Source organism: Ursus arctos, unplaced genomic scaffold, assembly GCF_023065955.2.
Source record: "Ursus arctos isolate Adak ecotype North America unplaced genomic scaffold, UrsArc2.0 scaffold_3, whole genome shotgun sequence".
Lineage (NCBI taxonomy): Eukaryota > Metazoa > Chordata > Mammalia > Carnivora > Ursidae > Ursus > Ursus arctos.
Genome location: NW_026622985.1, coordinates 43312077 through 43333507, shown reverse-complemented (window position 1 = coordinate 43333507; position 21431 = coordinate 43312077).

Here is a 21431-nt window from a genome sequence, read left to right as displayed (position 1 = left end):
GATTAAAATTCCTTTTAATTAATAAGATCAATACACACTTAATTGAAATACAAGTTCTCAGTTTGAATAGCCATTATTTTAACATAACATAATAAAAAATTAAAAGAAAACCTGCTAAAATGTTTCAATAGGAAGATTTACTGTTATTTGTTTTAATGTCTAAAATAAAATTATTTGTTTAAATTCTACTGCATGTCTGCCTTCTCTTTTAATAGAAAGTATTTAAAAAATGTTTATATAATTAATACTTTTATTTTAATAACTACTGAATTTCTAGCTTTCTTAGAACTTTCCCACACAGATGAAAATATTACTTTATTTTATTCTAGTGCTGTATAGTTTCCATTTTAATATTTATTGGTTTAATTTGGAATTTTTGAAAAAAATATGATAGGAGACTGTTGTTATCATTTTATATTTTTTTAAGTAGATGGACAATTTTATAACATCATTTGTCCCATGCATAAATTACTGGACTTATCTATAAACCTTGTAATATATTAAATTCCTATATGTATATCTGTTTCCAAATAGTTTATCCTGTTTCTTGCATCCACTTGGTATTTCTTTATATTTTAAACTTTTTATTTCAGAAGCATTATGACAGATTTTAATATACAGCAGGATAAGTCCCTCATTCTCTACTCTACCTTTTTTTTTAATCTCCAAAGTTTCTTGACATTTCCCCATATAAATTGTAGAATTTTTGCATCCTGATCCACACCTACCTCACCACCAACATGATATTTGATAAAAAGAATAGATGTAATAGTATGAATCGAAAATGTAATAATCACCCTGGATTTAAGATTTGTCCTAAGAGCTACAGAGTATTTAGAGAGGAATGAATCTCCCTATGCTGTTTTGTCATATCCCATTACCCTCCCTCCAGCTAAGAGGCAACCGTTATTTATGATTCCACTTATTTAGTACATAGCATTTAATTGATGCATAACTATTTGGGGGATATTTAAAATATTATAATTCATTAGCCTTCTTGGACTTACTTTCCATCAACATCATGTACGTAAGATTCATCTTTGTAATTGCATGTAGATATAGTTCATTCATTTCTACCACTTTATAACCGTTCACTCTGGGAATGTGCCTCTGTTTATGAGTTCATTCTTTTTGAGATACTTCATGGTTTCTTATTATGACCGGTACTGCTATGGACATTTTATACATGTCCTCCTGCACAAATGCAAGACTTTCTCTGAAGTACACTTACTAGTGGATTTGCTGAATCATCATGTAGGTGAATGTTCAACTTTAAAAAATAATGCTACATGTTTCCTAAAGTGTACGAAACAACCGTGCATTCCTATTGTGTGTGAATATCTACCTGTGCTTACATAATGTTCTTTCTCTGTAATATTTTGATATCACAATGTGTTCAATTATTTCTACTTTATTCTACAAAATCTATTGATCAGAAATTTTGTTCCAGCTTGTTTTTTTTTTTAAATCTTTAAAACACTATTGTCACTCTACCAGTATGATCTCAAACAAATTATTTTATAGCTGTAAGCTGTTTTTTCTTTGGAGAAATGGGAAAAGAATAAAAACTTATTCATTTAGCCACTGCTAAAATGAAATCAAAGAGCTAGTTTAGGAAAGCACAGTCTAGAACATGGAAAACCCTCTGTACATGCTGGGTGTTTGTTATTGTTACCTGCTGAATAAAATCTCTGGGCCTGTTTTGTTCAATGATTTGAGGGAAGTAAAAAAAATATTTGTATAAATTTAGTTGATTATGTGGACATTGGGAAAGGCAAAAAATTAATGTATGTGACTTTTTTATATTAATCAGATAACTGAACCCATTCTCCAAATTTTAAAGTTAACTACCCAGATATTTTAGCTGTATGTAGTCAACTACAAGATATGACTGTAATAATTATCTGAATGTTCCAGAATTATGTTGACAGATTTGGTTAAGTGTCCCACTCCTTCCAAAAGGCTTTTTTTTTTCTTAATAAACTAAAAAAAAAAAGAAAAAAAAAAAGAGTACCTGGTCAGGAAGACAAGACCATTATTTAAAAGTGGTAAGGGTGGTAAAAGGGTAAAAGGGTAAAAGATGGAGATGACCATCTAATGCATGCTGAAAAACAAAAGACAAAATTTAACCAACTTCCTCAATGCAGGCTAAAGATTGAGTGATGAAAAGCCATTAGACTGATTTTATAGATCTAGAAAATAAAGGTCAGTGGTGCTTCTCCAAATGGGCTTGACCACAAATATATCAGGATGTAATTGAAAACAAGCTGATGCATTTTCATCCCTCCCTAAGAATATCATATATGGAGATTTCCTCCATATCAGCTCTGCTTTTCTTTAGTTATGTACTAAAGGACTCTGATTACAAAGGGCCACCTAGTCCTTTCTCCAGCAAAAGCCTCTTAGTAAGAAATGTCATATGGTCAAGACAAAAACTGACAAAAGGGCAAATTCTCCTTCTCCTTTCTTCATTAAAGATGATTACAAGGTAGAATAATACATGCAAAGGCATAATGTCTTGAAATTCATTTCCCAGACAAGAATCACAGGAAAGAAATATGAAACGATGAGTGATAGAAGTGGACAATGTTTACTGGTAAATCATTTGCATAATGTTTGCATATGAATATATTACTTATGAGTATATACTTTTCTCATATTATTTTTCTTAATAAATTTGATTTGGTTTTTTAACAAGAAGGGGTAGTGTCTCTCTTTCTACTTTTGTCTGGTGCTGTTCCGGGTTATAATAGACTTTGTCAATCTATTTTTCTTCTTATGGCCACTTAGAGATGGAAAAATGATACATTTGTCCTGGGGGTTGTGAAAAGGGCTTAATGATGCAAAGCATATGGAAATGCTTTCAAATAATTGTGAAATGGTTTCAAAAAGTGTGATAGCTGGTTTAGGAAGTGAACACTGCTTTGAAGTTTGATAACTTACTTGGGAGAAATTAATGATTGAGAAAGTTGGAGGTTTAAGGAGAGAAAACTGATAAACATATATGACCTGGAAACTTGACACATTCCTTGGATCTCAGGGAAGATCTGTGATTCCCCTTTTGAGAAGAGTAATCTTCCTTACATATCATGTTCTGAAGGGTGACCCACACTAGTAATCCCTTCACTATGAAATGAAATATGAAAATATTTCAACACAGACTTTTGAACAAAGCAGAGATCTCAAGAATGGGATGCTTTCTGTGCCCTGTGGGGTAGAATTTATGTAAAAACTTGCAACTCCAGGGAAAGATGTACTTTAAATTCCCAATATAAAATACAAATTGTAAGGAGTGCCTGGGTGGCTCAGTCAGTTAAGTGTGGGACCCTTGATTTCGGCTCAGGTCATGATCTCATGGTCGTGAGATCAAGCCTTACATGGGGAGCCTGCTTAAGATTCTCTCTCCCTCTCCCTCTGCCCCTTTCCCACCACCAGCTCTCTCTCCCTCTAAAAAAACAAAACAAAACAAAACAAAACAAAAACAAAAACAAAAGCAAATTATACAAGCTGACACTAGCTGGATAAGAGGAAAGAAGGGTGTTGTGTAGGTGCATAAAACTTGTCAGTCTTTGAAAAATACACAGAATTGAGCCTTCCTCAGTCAAACTTGGAGTGGGAAGAATGCCGCCATCTTGCCATGACTCTCCCTCTCCTCCCCCGTGACCTTGTCCTGCTAACTCCTATTGCTTCCTTTCCAGATATGGTCCTTACTCCAGCAGTTAGCAAAACCACTGCCTCTTTTATCAGGCACTCTTGTGTATGTCATAGTTGAAAGCTCTTCTGAATTTTGGGGTATGGGGAATTTGAAGTCAAGAGTAGAATAAACAGGGAAGCTGCCTCGGGGTTTTTTCCTGCATATTAAATGTTAGTTTTAATACATTTGTTAAAAAAAAAGAAAGAAAGAAAAAACTCCCCAAACACAAAGCAAAAATCTTTTGCTGAGAAGTAAACTCTGTCAAAAGACTTTAAGTCTACAGAGAAAATGATAAACTACCCTATGCTCTAACCCACTGTTAACTATCCAAGCACCTTAGACTGAAGGATGGAAAGCCATATTCATTATGCTAAGGAGGGTAGGAAAGAAAGACTCCTCATTTTTACTCAACTGAGTAAAAATTGGGCCTTCATCTTAGATGACTGACTTGAGTCCTAATTCTAATTATTTGTGAATTCAAGTTTCTTTGATGGAAGGAGGACAAAATTAAAACAAGAATATTTCTTTGCAGATATTTGGTCAATTTATGTGCCTCAGCTAAGTCTATGCAATTTTCACTGTTTTCCAAGGATATTTATATTTGGAGTTCACTAGTATTTTATAGTTTTCTATGCAATGGAATTCAATAAAGTAAATAAAATAAAAACATAAGTATTGATCATAAGTATCATTTTAAAATTTTGTTAAAAATAAGGGATTAAGACCATATTCTCTAAAGTATGAGTTCTGAGAAAAGAATGAATTTCCAAGTGTCTGAATTTTTGTATCTTGTTTTAAAAAATTCTCATTAGCCATTACAAGGAGAAAATCAACAAGTATTCATTTTTTAACAAAGGCGTAGGTCAAACACATGAATTATATTGCCAAAAAATTACTTTTATAAGAATATGTGTGTTATGAATGATTTTTTATTTATATAAAATCATTTATGAGGTAACAATACAGCAATGCACTTTAAACCACATGAGCCAAATATTTTAACAGGGCTGTATACCAGACTTGAACTTAAAAATTCCCAAAGCTCAAGAAGAGGCCAAGTATTATAACTGATTCACTTTTTTTTTTCTTCCATGTATTGTTGCTTCTATTTTTAGAGTATTCCATACATATGTCAACATACTTACATCTTAAAATAGAATGGCAGTACATAGGCTTCATGCATCAAACCATAGATCATGTTTGGGGAAAGGTAATGATCACTTAGCTTAACTGATCAACAAAAATTGTTGAGAATCAATTAAGTTTTAAGGCAATATTATAAGGTTCTATATTAGACATGTTGAATGTCTATACATGTGAAATAAAATATTTAATTAGGGAATTATTTTACTACTCTTCTCAGAATGAAAGTAAGCAGATCTGTACAACCTATTCTTGAGCTCCACCATTTTAACAACAAGAGTTAAGATTCTAAGGCAGGCACACAGATAGAAAATGGCAGGATCCAGATTAAATCCAAGTCTTCCGTCACCTAGTATGGGTGTAATTAGTGGTATTTCTTACTTATTAAAGACTCACTAGAGACTATCTTTTCATTTCAAACAATGGGTATACAATGCGTATAAATGTTGCTGAATTTAGCCCCATTAGTGACTGATACTGTAAGAAGCTGTAAGAAACAAGCTAGAAAGTGAGTCAGTCACTTTGTGTTACAAACACTATGAAAATTCATTTTAATGCAAGTCATCCTCTTTCTTATTTCTCAGCATCACTTTCCTCACCTATAAATTTGAGATTTTGAATAGTTGATTTTTAGGTTTTTTTTCAGTATCAAATTTTATAGTTGAAAAATAAAAATACCAAATGTTTAATGTTTGCATATTTAATTGATGTTTGCACCACTGTGTTTCACATATTTGATGCATTATATGAGGTTTGGGTTTCTGTACCAGCAGATTGTTTTCTTCTGTCCAGCTGGATTATAAAATATGGCTATTATTTGAGCAGTACGCCATCATCATTCTCTGTACATGCACTCTTTTTCATTTCTTAGGTGGTAGAGATGAACCTTATCTAATAAAAATATGACAATGTTTTTTCTATTACTGACATGAATTTTCATTATAAGTCTGCATTTTGCCATGTAGCCAAAATTCAAATTCAATAAACTTAGAAGTCCACCATATCTCTTCAAAGGGTTATTCTAAAATAGGTGGAAAATACCTTAATGCCAAGCTACTGGGGTGGAATATCTCTGGCTTGGGTCTATAATCTATGACTGCTGGCCCTGATCAAAGTCTTTGTTCCAGTCGGGGCTTTACACACAGTTCCTGATGACATCAGCTTTTATACTATTTTAGATTTAAGTCTCGGTTTGCACCTACATCTTATCCTCTGAGTAAAACAAGTTCCTCTGTGATGCCACATCAGTAGGCCCTTGATGCTCCATCATAAAGGCCCACATGATATTCTGCAAAGCACAGACATTACTTCACTGCTCTCGTTCCAGTGCCTGGGGTATGAACAAACTACATGTGGCTGTTCAAGCACATCTGCCTGTAGGTACCAGACAACTTGGCTGCTCTGGTGTCTTAGGAGTTCTCTGGGCTTTTCCTTAGGACATTGGAGGGCAAACATCTCTATTCCCATTTGGGTTTTTATGTCTTATACCCCTACCTCATCATGAATGAGATCCAAGTCCACATTCCCTCACAGAATTATTATTTTTTCTTTCTTTCTTTTTTTCTTTCTTTCTTTCTTTCTTTCTTTCTTTCTTTCTTTCTTTCTTTCTTTTTTTCTTTCTTTCTTTTCTTTCTTTCTTTCTTTCTCTTTCTTTCTTTCTCTTTCTTTCTTTCCTTCTTTCTTTTTTTCTTTCTTCCTTTCTTTCTTTCTCCTTTCCTTTCTTTTCCTTTTCTTCCTCTTTCTTTCTTTTCTTTTCCTTTTCTTTTCTTTCCTTTTCTTTTCTTTTCTTTCCTCCCTCCCTCCCTTCTCCCTCCCTCCCTCACTTCCTACTTTTTCTTCTTTCTCTGTATGATTCCATCTTTTCCATCCATTTTTATTAGTAGTAGTATGTTCAATTAGCCAGCATATAGTACATCATTAGTTTTTGGTGTAGCGTTCAATGATTCATTGGTTGGGTATAACACCCAGTGCTTATCACCACACGTGCCCTCCTTAATACTCATCACTCAGTTACCCCATTCCCCAACTCCCTCCCTTCTGTAAACCACTGCTTGGTTCCCAGAGTCCAGAGTCTCTCATGGTTTGTCTCCCATTCTGATTTCTTCCAATTCAGTTTTCCTCCCTTCCCCTGTGGTCCTCCACTCTATTCCTTATGTTCTGCATATGAGTGAAACCATATGATAATTGTCTTTCTCTGCTTGACTTATTTCACTTAGCATAATCTCCACCAGTTCCATCCATTTTTGATTAGTTTTTATCTAGGCTGGTATCTGAGTCACCACTCACTGTTTTTAATACCTTCTGGAGGTTTAGGCTATTAACATTCAGAAGAACTTCGGCACAATGCATGTCTCCTCATCTAGTTTCTTAAATGGGAAAACCATAAAGGAACAATAAATGGCAAACAAATTTAATGTTTTGAAATCCTACACTACCTCATCCACATTTATTACCTATTTCACATTGAGGAAAAAGAGCTGGGCAAAGTTGGACATCCCCATTCTATTGACCATTTGAGACTTCACACCAAAAGGAATGCCTGTTACTGGTTTTCTCAATTTGTAAGCTATTATACCTTATTCAGTACACCTTCTGAATGATACTGATAGTCCAGGTGTCATAAATGTTAGGATATGGCATGACCCTGTCAAAACACTATGTAAGATTTTCTTTTGGGGGAAGGTTTATTAAGGAAGCATACTTCCTAGAGTAATCAACTTAAACATATTCATAGAAAAACCATTCACTTCATTTAATTAATGCTAATTTACTGACAATGGATTTTTCTAAATAATTATTAATGGATAATTTAATATTTTACAATTAGCCATTCTGTGCTTAACTACATTTCACAAATCTAAAAATAAGTGCAAAGACAGTAGCCTATCTTTTTTATTTACCTGGGAAAGTCCTAGTTTTTGCCTGTTATCCTGTGAAATCATTTATTGTGGCTCCTTTTATGTGGAAAAGAAAGTTTGTTTTGAACTACAAATTATTTAGTGTTCTAGTTATAAGAGATTGTATCTGCTGTACTTCTTCCTGTACAGATCATGACTAGATTAAGGCGTTTAAAAGTTTCTCTTGGACAGAATATACTATTTGTTACTGATAATGATTCTGGGGTATTTAACATTTTCCATTCCTCCTGAATTCTACAAAACAGTTTTTCCACTGTTCAAAAATAAGTCCAATTATCATAGAAAATGAAAGTATTTTGATGAAAAAGAAATTTTGATATCAGTTATTATGTCAGGATTTACTAAGCTTAAATACAATATTCTCAAAATCACTTTATTACTTGCACATTCCTGAGGGGTGTACAATATGGAAACCAAAGGCTTAGCCTATCTGTCAAAACAGTAGCTCTTAGTAACTTTAAGATACGAACACAACAATTTTTCATCTGACCTTCCAAAATTCAGCACCAACTTCATCTAAATTAAATTCTATACAATTTCAATAAAGTTTCCTACATGAAGAATACGATTTTAGTTTCAACCATCATTCTCCATTGTTGTTGCCTGTGTCACATAATAAATGGCTGTTCCAGAATTTGACAATATGCCATCATTGTTGAACTGATCTTGTCTTGGAACTATTGCCCTGGGAATTATGAGGGTCAGGAATCACCTTCTGATAGAGCAAGTACCCTAGTCCCTTCTCTATACTGTTTAAATAATATTTATCCAGCTTTATGAAGTCATTTACGTGCATATCTATAGCAGCCAGGAAGCAAGTATCTTTGCATATGGCCCTAATCATATTCCAGAATGAGCCTTAAGAAGTAACTGAACATAATGGACAACTATTACTCAAAGAAAAAATAAACAATACTTTTATTAAAGCTACAAACACCACTTTTAGGGAAAAAAAATTTAGTGTACAGTTTAAACATACTACACAAACTTATTCAACAAGTTCTCATATTTAGTATGTAAGACTCAAATTTGTGTCTATTATTTAGTTATGTCTCAAATTGAATTTCATAGCTATCTTGTTAATATCCATTTTCAGTCATTCTTTTAAGCTCTTACAATTACTAACACAAAGATTATTTTTATAACATATAAAACTGAATTCAGGAATTTTAGCAGAGAACTAATCACAACACTTCAACAGAACTAAAGTGACTTTTTGAGAAAAAATTTAGGTCACACAAGATTCTTCTTTTTGTAAAAGTGGTAGCCTGCTAGTTGAAAAAAGAATACAAATCAAACTATTTGGTTAAAAAAAATGTTCTGTCTCAAATTCTCAAGTACAGAGTATACAACTTGTCTTCCAATAAATAAAATAAAATATCTCTTATTTGGGTAATTATTATTTATTTCAAACCTGGTTGATACATTTAGAGTCAAAAGGAGCATGCTAAAGCAGTTCTTCATAGAAAATGGGATTTCTACAATGATGACAATTGAAAAATAATTGGGGCAACCAACATAAGATTGTCAAGTGTTCTTTCAAACTTTTCCAAGAAAGCACATGTAGAAGCAAATAAAACAAACACGAATCGAAAGTAGGATACACCGCCACTATTACTCAACAACAAAAAAGACATTTCCATGTGAATAATTTAAGTAATAGTCTCAAAGTAGAATATCACCTTAAATTAAATAAAACACCTCAATGAAAAAGTACTAAACTGTCATTATTTTTCTCATATGATATAGATTTTTAAAAATATTGTAACAAGGGTCATCTGGGTGGCTCAGTCAGTTAAGCGTCTGCCTTCAGCTCAGGTTGTGATCCCAGGTCCTGGGATCTAGCATCAGGCTCCCTGCTCAGCGGGGAGTCTGCTTCTCCCTCTCCCTGTGCCCTTCCCCTCTTCTCATGCTCTCTCTTGCTCTCTCTCTCTCTCTCTGTCTCTCACTCTTCAGTAAATAAATGAAACCTTTAAATAAATAAAGTAAAAATATTGTCACAAAAACAATTTTTCACAAATTTTAGAGAACCATTAGGCCAAGAGATATGAGAGTCACTGCTCAAAATTCTCAAAGACTTTCTTTTCTAATAAACCTCATTACCAGAAAGTTATGCATATGAACGTACTACCCTGACTAGCTACAGGATTATCTTAACTGGGACACCTGAGTGGCTCAGTCAGTTAAGCGTCTGCCTTCGGCTCAGGTCAGAATCCTAGGGTTCTGGGATTGAGTCCCACATTGGGCTCCTTGCTCAGTGGGGAGCCTGCTTTTCCCTCTGCCTGCAGCTCCCCCTGCTTGTGCTCTCTCTCTTCCTCTGTCTCTCTGACAAATAGATAAATAAAATCTCAAAAAAAAAGGAATTAACTTATCTTTATTAGTTTTTGTCTTTTATTAATTGAGGATCTTACATATTATTATAAAATTACTATCAAGTGCATTTTCTACTATGACATTTAACATTTTAAAAATTCTGCCATAACATATTTCTTTCAGGGTTAGGCAATAATAAAATGATGTATATTTTTTCTAAGATGGCAAATATCAGTTTATGCCTTCATTTTGACAAAGCTTAAAATTACTTTGTACCGCAAGTTGACAACTTTCCTTGGTCTGAGTTTGGTGCCCTGTATGCTGAGAATTTTGTCCCCTGAGAGAGACTTTTGCACCTAGACTGTGTGGGAACTTGGTTTTGGATGTAACTTGAGCCCTTAGATTAGGGTTAACTACTGGCTTGTTTGTTGTGGATAAATCTCACACCATTAAGTGTGTTATACGATTAAGTGTAAATTTTATTCACTCTTCTAATGCTAAAAGATGCTATGATGAATTCTTGTTACTCACTTAAAAAATGAGAAAACAAACTAGAAAGTATGGTACTAAGCCTTTAATCCATAAATTTTATGCCAAACTCTCTCTTTCTTTAGAGGATTTACCCTGGGATTAGGGAAAAGTCATAAATTCTTTTTGATTCACAAGACTCAAGCAGAGTTGCACAAATATTTTATCTCATCCTCATAGGCTTCTAATCAACCCACATAATAAATGACGTAAAGATCTCTTAAAAATCTTTGCTTTTGTTTTGTTTGGGTTATTATTATTGTTGTGCATGTCTTCTGGGTTATGAGATTTTTATTTTTATTTTTAACAACATAAGATGTTGGTAAGGAGAATGGCAGGTGAATAGTCAACGATCTTCTTTACCTTTCAAGTGTTGTTTCCATTCTTATAACAACACCATCTCTGTCTTGCTCTCAAGATGTAGCAATGGAGTGGAACCTAAAGCACATTTTCTCTGGAAATCCTCCTTCATTCTGGTTTGAATCAGACCCTTTTGTAAACTTAGACATCATTCAGCTTTAGGGTTTCTATTCCATGTAGAAGTCTAACAGCTGCTGAGCTCTACAGAAAGAATTTAAGCTCTCGTGTATATCTTAGCTTTCTCATCCAGGAGCAAAAGTTACTGTAGTGCAGTCAAGTACAAATTGGTGACCGCTAGTGGCTTCATAACCAGAAACTTGCCTCTCCACTCCCTTAGAGCCCAAGTGTACCGGGAAGGAAAATATACTATTAAATTAAGTTTTTCTTCCATTTTTATCTTTTGCAATTCTTGAATTTATCTGATTTAAAGGCATTTTCCTGCGACTATTCCTGAGAGGCATTGCTAAAACATAGTTCATTTTATTATGGAATCAGAGTAAGCTAATTATCTCCTGAGAACTTGCTATAATTTTAAGGGTTATGCACAAGATGTTAACTAATCACACAGCTCCCAGATATTTGTAACATGCAGTGTGACTCTGAGGTCGTATTTAAATGAGTGCTAGGCATGACTCGTGATGTGTTGTTTCTGGTGCTGCATGGAAGAAAAAATGGTACATTATGCAAGGTTAAATTTACAATATTTAACATGTCTTGTTTCAGATATAATAGAAATGTACTGCATTTCATCACTGTCTAACAATCTACAGAATTTTCTAAGAAATGATACCTTTAGTTTAAAAATATTTATGAAATGAATGAGGTGATATTAATTGCCATTTGCAAATATGATGCAAATTAATGCAAAGTAGTATGAGTTAATATAGATGTGTTAAAATAAAAATCTTTTAAAAATCATATCTTACAATGATTCCAGTAATATGAATGGAGTAATTTGTGGTCTTTTTCATTTTTAACTCATGTTGAAGTCAACATCGTTGCTGCTGGTAATATGAAACTCATTAGAACTGTTTAGCATTGTTGAATTAACATGAAAAATCTGTACAACTGACACATTTGATTTGCAAATCTATTAACTGGGCATCTTTATGTCAAGACTAATTTTTTATTTTTTAATTTACAAATTTCTCTAAAAAGACATCTACAATCTCAGGTTTATTTAGTTACTGTCTATTCATTCTATCAATGCTTTGTACTTCCACATCCCAACCAACTACTGAATTTACTCTTCTTAAAGTCCTAGTATCCTTCTAATTCCCAGACACAACAGCAGATGAAGCTGGAGCCATTATCTTCCCAAGTCCCTCTGAAGCCTGACATGGGTTACTTTCCTATTTCTATTGAAAGCTCCTCTCAAAATAATGTTATATTATCCCATTTCTTCACTACATCTTAGACTATTTTTCTCTCTTTCACATACTCTATATTTCTTTCTAGCTTGTAAGAGATGTTCTCAAATGTTCTGTTTTTACAATTTTCTTTCACTTCACCAAATTTTCCTTTGCTTTTTCTCTTCTTCAGTTTCTCCTAATATTTTGTAACTCTAGCAACACGTTTTACATGCTGGTTTGTAATGTGCTTGTTTGTGTACAATTATTTTCTCTCTGAGATCTTACATACACAGCAAACTGGTAGATTTATTATTAAAAGGAACAGCTCATATGTGTATAGGAAATTTCAATTTTTCAAAATGATTTTATATTCCACTTCTCTTTAGAAAGCAAGTACCCTTTCCTCTCCTTTCCTTTTGCTCTTTCTTTCTTTCTCTCATTCTTTCTTTCTCTTTCTTCAAAGTACTAGCTGGCATGTAACATTTGCTCAGAAACCACTCATGGGTAGAATAAGGAAGACAAAGGTCTTTTTGCTTTGAACAAATTTGGTGCTGAAACCTGGTGGGGTTTAAGTTTCTTAAGGTAGCCTAGGTTACAACTTGTGTCCTCAAAGATATGAAGGCTTTTCTTATTTGTCAAATGTATTATTCAAGAATCACAGACTCCAAAGAAAACGAAACTGTTCTCAGTTAAACAGCTATGTTTTTTTTTCCTAAAACATATTATGACTTATTTTTAGTTCTTCACAATACAATTACTCATAATTTAAAAATGAATTAAAATTAATTTTTATTATTTAATAAAATAAGTAATAAATTCTTAACCGTTTGAGACCAAAATTCTTCCTTAATTCAATAACAAACTTTTTTCCTAACTATTTTTACATAGAGCATTTCTGTAAAATACATATTCTGGAGTCTATTAGGTAATCTAATACAGAAGTTTAAAAATATTATTATTTACAAGTATAGGGCTTAGTTATGGCTCAAGTGAATACACTGATAATTTGTAACACTGAGGTAAAATATATGCTTATCTTTCTTTTTTGAAGCCTTAATTAGAGCTACCCAAAATGGACGTGTTAAGAAAATGATTCATAATATATGCGAATCTAATGTAAATCTCTTTATTTCACGTTCCTTTCAGGTTCTCTGCATTTGGTAATTATATCCGCAGAAATTTATTGTCTGGATTCTAAGGTTTTTAATATTTTAGTATGTTTTTCTTGATTAAGATTTTCCTGTCATGCTCACTTTTCTTTAAATGAGAAAACTGCATAAATTCCTTTCTTGTTAATGTCCCTGGCATGGGGAATATGCAAAATCTCGCTGGGCATGACTAGCATTAGGAACCCCATTTCTTGTAACAAGCAAGGATTCTTCCGAGAACATCAGTTATGAAAATGATCCAATATAACACAAAACAAAAAGCCCTCAACTAAACGTGCTCAGAGCTCCTTCTTCTTCCCACCACACCCAACTAAAACTTTCCCATGTTGTAGGCTTTAAAATTTGGGGAAACTATTTCACAAAGGTGATTTACATGTTGTTGAAGGCTTCATGCACTACCTCATCTTTTCTGTGCTAATTCTGTCCACATTTACACTCTCTTTCTATATGTATTTCTCTTTCTGATTCCCACCCAGACAAACTATATTATGCCAGGAGAAAACACAAAAATTGGCTCTCTTTTATTTTTTCTTTATGTTTTCAGAGAATTGGCTGACAACCAATTCCCGATCAACTCTCTATTGGTCTTGACAATTTCCTGAAACAATGCCCAAGCATTCTCCCACTTAAGCCTGCACAGGTACAGCAGAAGGCTTAGTCAAAAAGAAAAGAAAAACAATCAACATGCTATGAGCCCCTCAACTTTTACAAGCAGATAATAAGAATCAAGGGTCAAACCATATGGGAAATGTCCTTCAATTTGACTATGAAAATGGACCAGATCTTTCACAAACTGGTTCAACTGTTTAAAAAGCATAAGGTGACCAGATGTGCATCTGTTTACCTTCATTTCCTAGCTATTTTCATATCCTGGGGGGAAAAAGTTTCATGTTAATGTCTTGGCTTCCACAAAAGTAGCAGCAAGGCTTCTGGAGAGAAGCCTTATTTCCTCCCAGGAGAAAACTAAGTAAGATGCATTTTGATTGAGAGAAAAAACCTGACCTGAGAACCGGGATTAAAATATAACTGTAGTCATATATATCAATGTTTGGACATTTAAAAACTAAGTATTGTCAACCTGGAATATATGTATCCCCAGGGAGATACAATATGGCACTGAAGCATACAGAGATCCAAAGTGCAAATATGGGAGGTGTCATCAGAGCATCAGAAAATTAAATTTATTGGTAAGCTAATCATTAATTGATTTGAAAAACCATTTCAAATTAAAATTAGCACAGATATGATGCCTGCAGTGGATTAGTGAATTACCACCATTAAACGTCAAATTCTTATCCCTGTGATTGGGCACTTGGCAAATAAATCCACACACTGTTTTTCATTTATGAACAAAGTGTAAGTGATAAAACCAAAGTTCTCTCCATGACTGAGACAGTCCTGTGCCAATTCATAATAAAATAACTCTTTGGGTTCCATGCAATTTTTCCTGTTTTTCATTTCTCTCTTTAAAAATGTGGTAAATGATCTCCAACTATAGGCATCTCTAAGAAAGGAGAAGTTGGACATGACCAGGCCTCTGAGAATGTGGTATGACCTCCACTGATAACATTAGGAAGATCTATCTTAATGTCCCTGCCTATCCCTTTGGAGTGACCAGACCCTGGTGTTTAGATGACTATGATAATGATGAAGCAAGAGACTTCTTGTCACTACAATTCTAAATCCTTACCCTGGCATTTCTTCCTCGGTGGGCTCTAAGAAGGAACACCATTCATACTGTGGTAGATTGGAGAGTTAAAATGGTGTTATTAGTAACTGCGTTGGGATAACAGGAATGTCCTGTGAAAAGTAGGCCCGATTGTCATCACTGTTCAAAGGGAAGTTTGAGGAGGAAGGATTAAAATCTGAGTTAATTGGACACACTGATTCTAAGAGTGTTTTTTGAGATGATCTTTCTCACAATGTCATTCCCCAAATTATGTCACAGAAGATGCCAAAATCACATCAGGTTTAACATAGAGCACACAATCTTAAACACATTCAGAGATGATCTCTGTGACACACTAGTTTACTTCCCCAAGACTTTAGGATTGCTCTTGTACTCCCCTTGACCATAAGAGTTTCTCTGTGAAAAATTTAAAACAAGTTTAAAAATTTCTAGAAGAGGTGACTCCTTATACTGTTCTGCAGATTAAAAAGCTCACTAATGTTTTTGCATAATTGTAAAAAGTCCCAGATTAAAAAGCTCACAAATATTTTTGCATAATTGTAAAGGGGAAGGGAAAACTAGTCATTTGAACTAACTTCCCTGTTATTTGTTTAAAACACGATAAATAAATTAAATAATGGAAGTTCCCTCCAGGTACCATAAGACAACTAGAACATTTTTACAAAAATCAATTTTTGTATATTGGTGTTAAACATATGACAATGATAAGTTACAAAAACAAAAGCTAGATTTTTTTCTTGAAGCAGAAATAACACATTAAAGTCACAATTTTGTCTCTCCTATATACGCATACACAAATATGCTTTATACGTATCTTTATATAGATCTATACATTTTCAATATTTTATTTTTATATAATTACAAGCTTACAGAGAAATTTCCATGTATCTATGTATGTGTGTATATGCACAGATGCACATATGCATATACACACATACATAGATATTAAAATATCTGAAGCTAATATGTGCATTTGGCTCAGCACAGCTACATTAACACGATAATGTACTTTTGTGCAACAGTACCATATATAGAATGTTGACAATTTATTTTTCCAAGTTTCATACATATATTTATTTCAAAATTCTCATTTCTTTCTCACCATTGTATGTTTTCCTTTGCTATAATCTTTAAATTTAAGAATTTTTGAACTAAAGTGTTCTTTCTTCATGTGACTCTAAAGGCATCAAATTGAGTATAAGAGATATTCTTTGCAAAATGATTATAAATTACTTATAATTAAATTTTGAAAATGAGTATCAGTAACTAGTACCAATACTTTAAGAGTGTACTTTGAAGGTCTCAAGATAATATCAACAGAGAGCTTTTAAAAAATAGGTATCTTGTGACTTATCTGTTCTAATTTTAATTTGGTCATCTGCAACATTCAGTTAAAAATTTTGACCTCATTGGATCTGAATGAGGGGATGGTTAAGAGATACAGGCGTTATTTTTATATCTAACTTAATAGTCATCTTGCAGCAGTCAGTGGCCCTGAAAAAATGGAATTTGGTACACATGCAAGTTGGCTATTAGAAGAAGATTAAGACTTTGGAGTTCTGGGCATTAAAGCAGAGGTCCTGGGGCACTTGGGTGGCTCAGTAGTTAAGCATCTGCCTTCAGCTCAGGTCATGATCCCAAGGTCCTAGAATCGAGCCTCGCATGGGCAGGGCCCCTGCTTAGCAGGGAGTCTGCTTCTCCCACTCCGTCTGTCTCTCCACCCCACTCGTGCTCTCTCTCTCAAATAAATAAATAAAATCTTTTAAAAAGTAAAATAAAGCAGAGGTCCTTTCTACATGTTATTTCCTTGGCTTGATCTTCCTACTCCCCTTCCTTCCCAGACTAACTCTGGCTTATGCTTCAGGTTTGGTTTGGGTAGAACTTCATCTGGGAAGCATACCTCATGATACGAAGGTATTAAGTTAGTTTTATTTTTGTAGTATTATATTAATATCTTTATCACAGCATGGCTGATATATATCTCACCATAGTATTACCTATAAAATGATATGTTTATCAGGATTTTCAATTAAAATTTGAGCTCCATTTTCACAATGCATGACTCTCAATTATATTGCTGAAGTGGTGTGCTCTAATTCCAATCACATTCCATCAGTCTAAATATTCACCGAGGTTCTATTATGAAAAGCACTATGCTGGGCTCACTGTACATGCCAAATCCAAAGCACATGCTAAATATTTGCTACTGGTTTAAAAGTAAAAAATATCACTATTCAGAAAAATAAGGATAAAATTATCATAGCACTTAACCTAGTAGTAAGCGTCAGCCCCATGGTTGTGACATTGCTTCTGATGGACTCTGGGAATTTTCCAGCAATCAGAACACAAATAGGCTCCAAACAAGCTGCAGGTATTTGGGCTTTTGTTTTGTTTTGTAACTATACACATTCTCCTCTTTTCTCTCTCTCTCCTTCCCTCCTTCTTTCTCTTCCCCTTGCTCATTCTCTCTCTATAAAAATAGTTGTTTTCTTTTTTCCCTTACAGCAGAACTATGGTTCCAGAGAGCCCTACACATGAGAGAATTGGATGCTGGATAAATATAGGTTGTGATTGAAACTATACCCCAAAAATGCCATGACGTGAAATTTCTGCCAAAAGCAGGCGCGCGTGCACACATACACACACACACACACACACACACACACACACACACGAAAAACCCAAACAACAACAAACCCTCTAGATATCCCAATAAAAGAGCTAAAAAGTTGAAATATTTTGTAAATTTAATAAAGGCATTTAAATAATATATGTAGACTAAGATTTGTGAGGTGACTCCGTAGATTTTATTACTTGTCAAACTTTCTACACTGATTCTGATTGCAGGGAATAGTATATGTGGCCATAATAGAAAATTTGAAAAATGTAATTTCTCAGGTCCCAAAACCATTTATTAATAAGATGATATGCTTGGGTGGCACAGTTAAGCCTCTGATTCTTGGTTTCAGCTCAGGTCACGATCTCAAGGTCGTGAGATCAAGCCCCACCTGGGGCTCTGTGCTCAGGGTGGAGCCTGGTTAGTATTCTCTCTCTCTCTGTCTCCCTCGCCTTCTTCTCCCTCCTTATTTTCATTTTCTCTAAAAGGAAAAAAAAAGAGAAAATCCTAAAATATCAGAAATTCACAGGACTTAATAGGATCTGAGAGTTCCTAGGACAAAAAGATGAGGGTTGATAGTAATCCTGAAAATGTGTCACCCAAAACTCTCCTTCCCTTTGTCATGTGGGTGAAAGTGTCTCACATACACTGAAATGGACTATCTGGGAAGGCCCTTGGGAAAGGATTTCAACATGGGCATTTATACCACCTTTGTGAAAACGTCCATCTCTGAGGAGGTATTAGTCAGGAATAGTCTCAGAATTCCATGGCCTAGTAAATAAACTGTCCTGAGATTTCTGTTGAACAAAGGTCTCAACTTTCATTTATGTTACCCCAGAAGCTAGGAGCCACACAGCGAAGGAGACATGGACAGTCGTAACAAATATTGTGCATCCGATATTGTACCTCATTCTTTTACTTAACGTGATGAGATCTACACATACGGTTACATGAACAGACACAAGCCAAGCAAGCTTCTTGCTCAGCTCTCACTGGAGAGGAGAAAGGAGGAATGAACGCAAGTCTTTGTGTCCCAGTGCATCCTAATTACTGCCTTATTTTGCCGCTTCGGTGTTGACTTTTTGGGAAAGTCCCTCTCTTGGCTTTATCAGGGGACAGAGAGCTAATATTCCAGACAGAGCAATGTCATATGGCAGAAGTTTGGCCCCCAGTCTTTTCTGCTACCTCATCATTCTTGGTTGTGGAAATACCAGAGGCGAGCGTCCAAGTGTTGAAGTTATAATTTGTATGACATGGCAGACCTGCAGGTTGCTCTGTCATCTCAGTATTGTACCAGAATCAACTGCCTTAAACAGTAGGCCGAAGCTGGTTATTTTGGAGTTCTACAGGAGACCAGATTACTGGGGTTCAGTCAAACTTATTGTTACCTATCAGTTGATGATACTGTTCTCAAGGGATAACTTCTGTGTCTCCTATGCCTCTGTGTTAGAAAATGAAGCTGTACCATAAGAATTGCGAGGCTAATTCCTAACAATGAATCAGGATGCACTAGAAAGTACTGGGAAGTGGTCAGGTGAACCCACACGTCCAGGGTGTGTTCATGTTTATTTATCTGAGGCACACAGGGGAAGCTCATCTGTCCTCATAGGAAAAGTAACCTGGGAGGGATATTACGTCTGGTGGCTGTTCTTCCCACTGGTGAGCACAAGATTGTATGGAGTTGATGACAGCTGGCAGCACAACTCTAGGGCAGGGATCAAGAAAGTGCTAACCAGGATTTACAGCATTATTCTCAAATCTCTTCCAATGACAAGAGACTCTGGAGGTTCAGGGAGTCTAGGGAAAGAAGAAGAGAAGTCCTGTGTGGGTTATTCAACCACAGGTCCTAGAGTCTGATCTCGCCAGCTAATTTCATTAACAGACACTTGGTAGGGTTACTCAACAGAGTACATCTGGAGGCCCAGCGGCACCACGAGTAGGGTGGTATTACAGGTCACACGGGTTGGTTAACAACTTTCTCTGTGTAACATTCAGTACTGATGGCAGCGCTGGCAGCCTGGAAGTTTACCCAAAGAGCCCAACATATATGAAAAATGCACTAAAGAATTCACAGAACACCAGGTGATGATCCTGCTGAAAGCATCTAATGCCAAGACAGTAATGTACACCAACCCCACCTCAAGTAGTTTTAGACATTCATACGGAGGAAGAGTCCCCCCCTTTTCTTTTTCAAAAACAGCCATAACATCTGGCCTATACCCTGAACTAATCTTGGCTAAGACCCTAGAGTTGTTCCCTTGCTACACTCTCCCCCATGCTACCCTCCGACCCCACCCCAGGGCTTGGCCGTTAGAGTGTATTCATTGCTACCCTTTCCAAAATTAGAATGGACAACACCATTCCAACTGTCAACTCATTTAAATACAGAAGTGCATTGTCACTGTCGTTGAACAAAGTAGCTTTAGCGGTTGGATTGGCCAATAATAGCCCATCAGAGTCAGCAGTGACTCTAGGATCATATCCCCACATCTAGCAGAATGCGTTCTGGACTTCCAGACTTCCAAAGAGTGTTGGGTTAGAGGAAAGGAAAAAGAGGCACGAATTGGATATTGTCCCAGCACTGCAACCGTACGCATGCACAACTATTAAGAAAATAGTTGTGAGCAAATGGAATTTCATGATACTATTGTGTTTGGGCTTGCATGGCATTAGGCAAGAATTTCAGCCAGCTTTTTTACTGCTTTCTAAGTTTTTTCTCTGTCTTTTCTTTCAACACTTTGACTATGATATATGTAGATGGGAGTGTTTTTATGTTTGTCCTACTTAAAATTTATTAACCTTCTTGAATGTACAGATCATGTTTTTCATACAATTTGGCAAATGTTCCCCCATTATAAACCTTCAAATATTTTTTATGCCTTTTTTTCTTTCTGGGACTTTCATTTTTAATGTATTAGTATGTTAACGTGGCCTCACAGGCCTCTGTGGGTCTGTTCATTTACTTATTCTTTTTCTTTTCTTTTTTTTTTCCTTCAGATTAGATAACTTCTATTGGACTATCTTCGAAATTGATGACTGCTTCTGCTCTTTTAAATATATTTAAGCCCCTCTAGTTAATTTTGTTTCATTTATACTTTTCAACTCCAGATTTTCCATTTAACTCCATTTTATAATTTTTATTTCTTTAGTGATATTTCCTAATTGATGACTTATTATGGTCATGCTTTAATTTGACTCTTTAAAAATTACTTCCTTTAGTTCTTGAACTATTTATAAAAACGATGCTAAAGTCCTTATCTGCCAAGTCCAACATCTGGGCCCACTCAGAGATCATTTCCATGTTTGCTTTTTTTCCCTTAGTATGAGTAACAGGTCTTGAAATATTTTGTTGAAAATTGGACATTTTATATGATATGTTACAGCAACTCTGAATTCTGATTACTCATAGGGGTTTCTGTTGCTGTTTTTTTGTTTGTCTTATAGCAAATTGTCGGAACTAATTCTGTGGAGTCAGTATCTCTTGTGGAGTGCAGCACTTACAGTCATGGTAAGCAAAATCTAAAGTCTCTGATATATTTTGTTATTATCACTTTTATTTTGAAGCCTAGACTCAAAGGGGTTTTCTCCTCTATTTTCATAACTTAGTGATATAATTGGCCAGACATTATATTCAAATACCTGAAGCT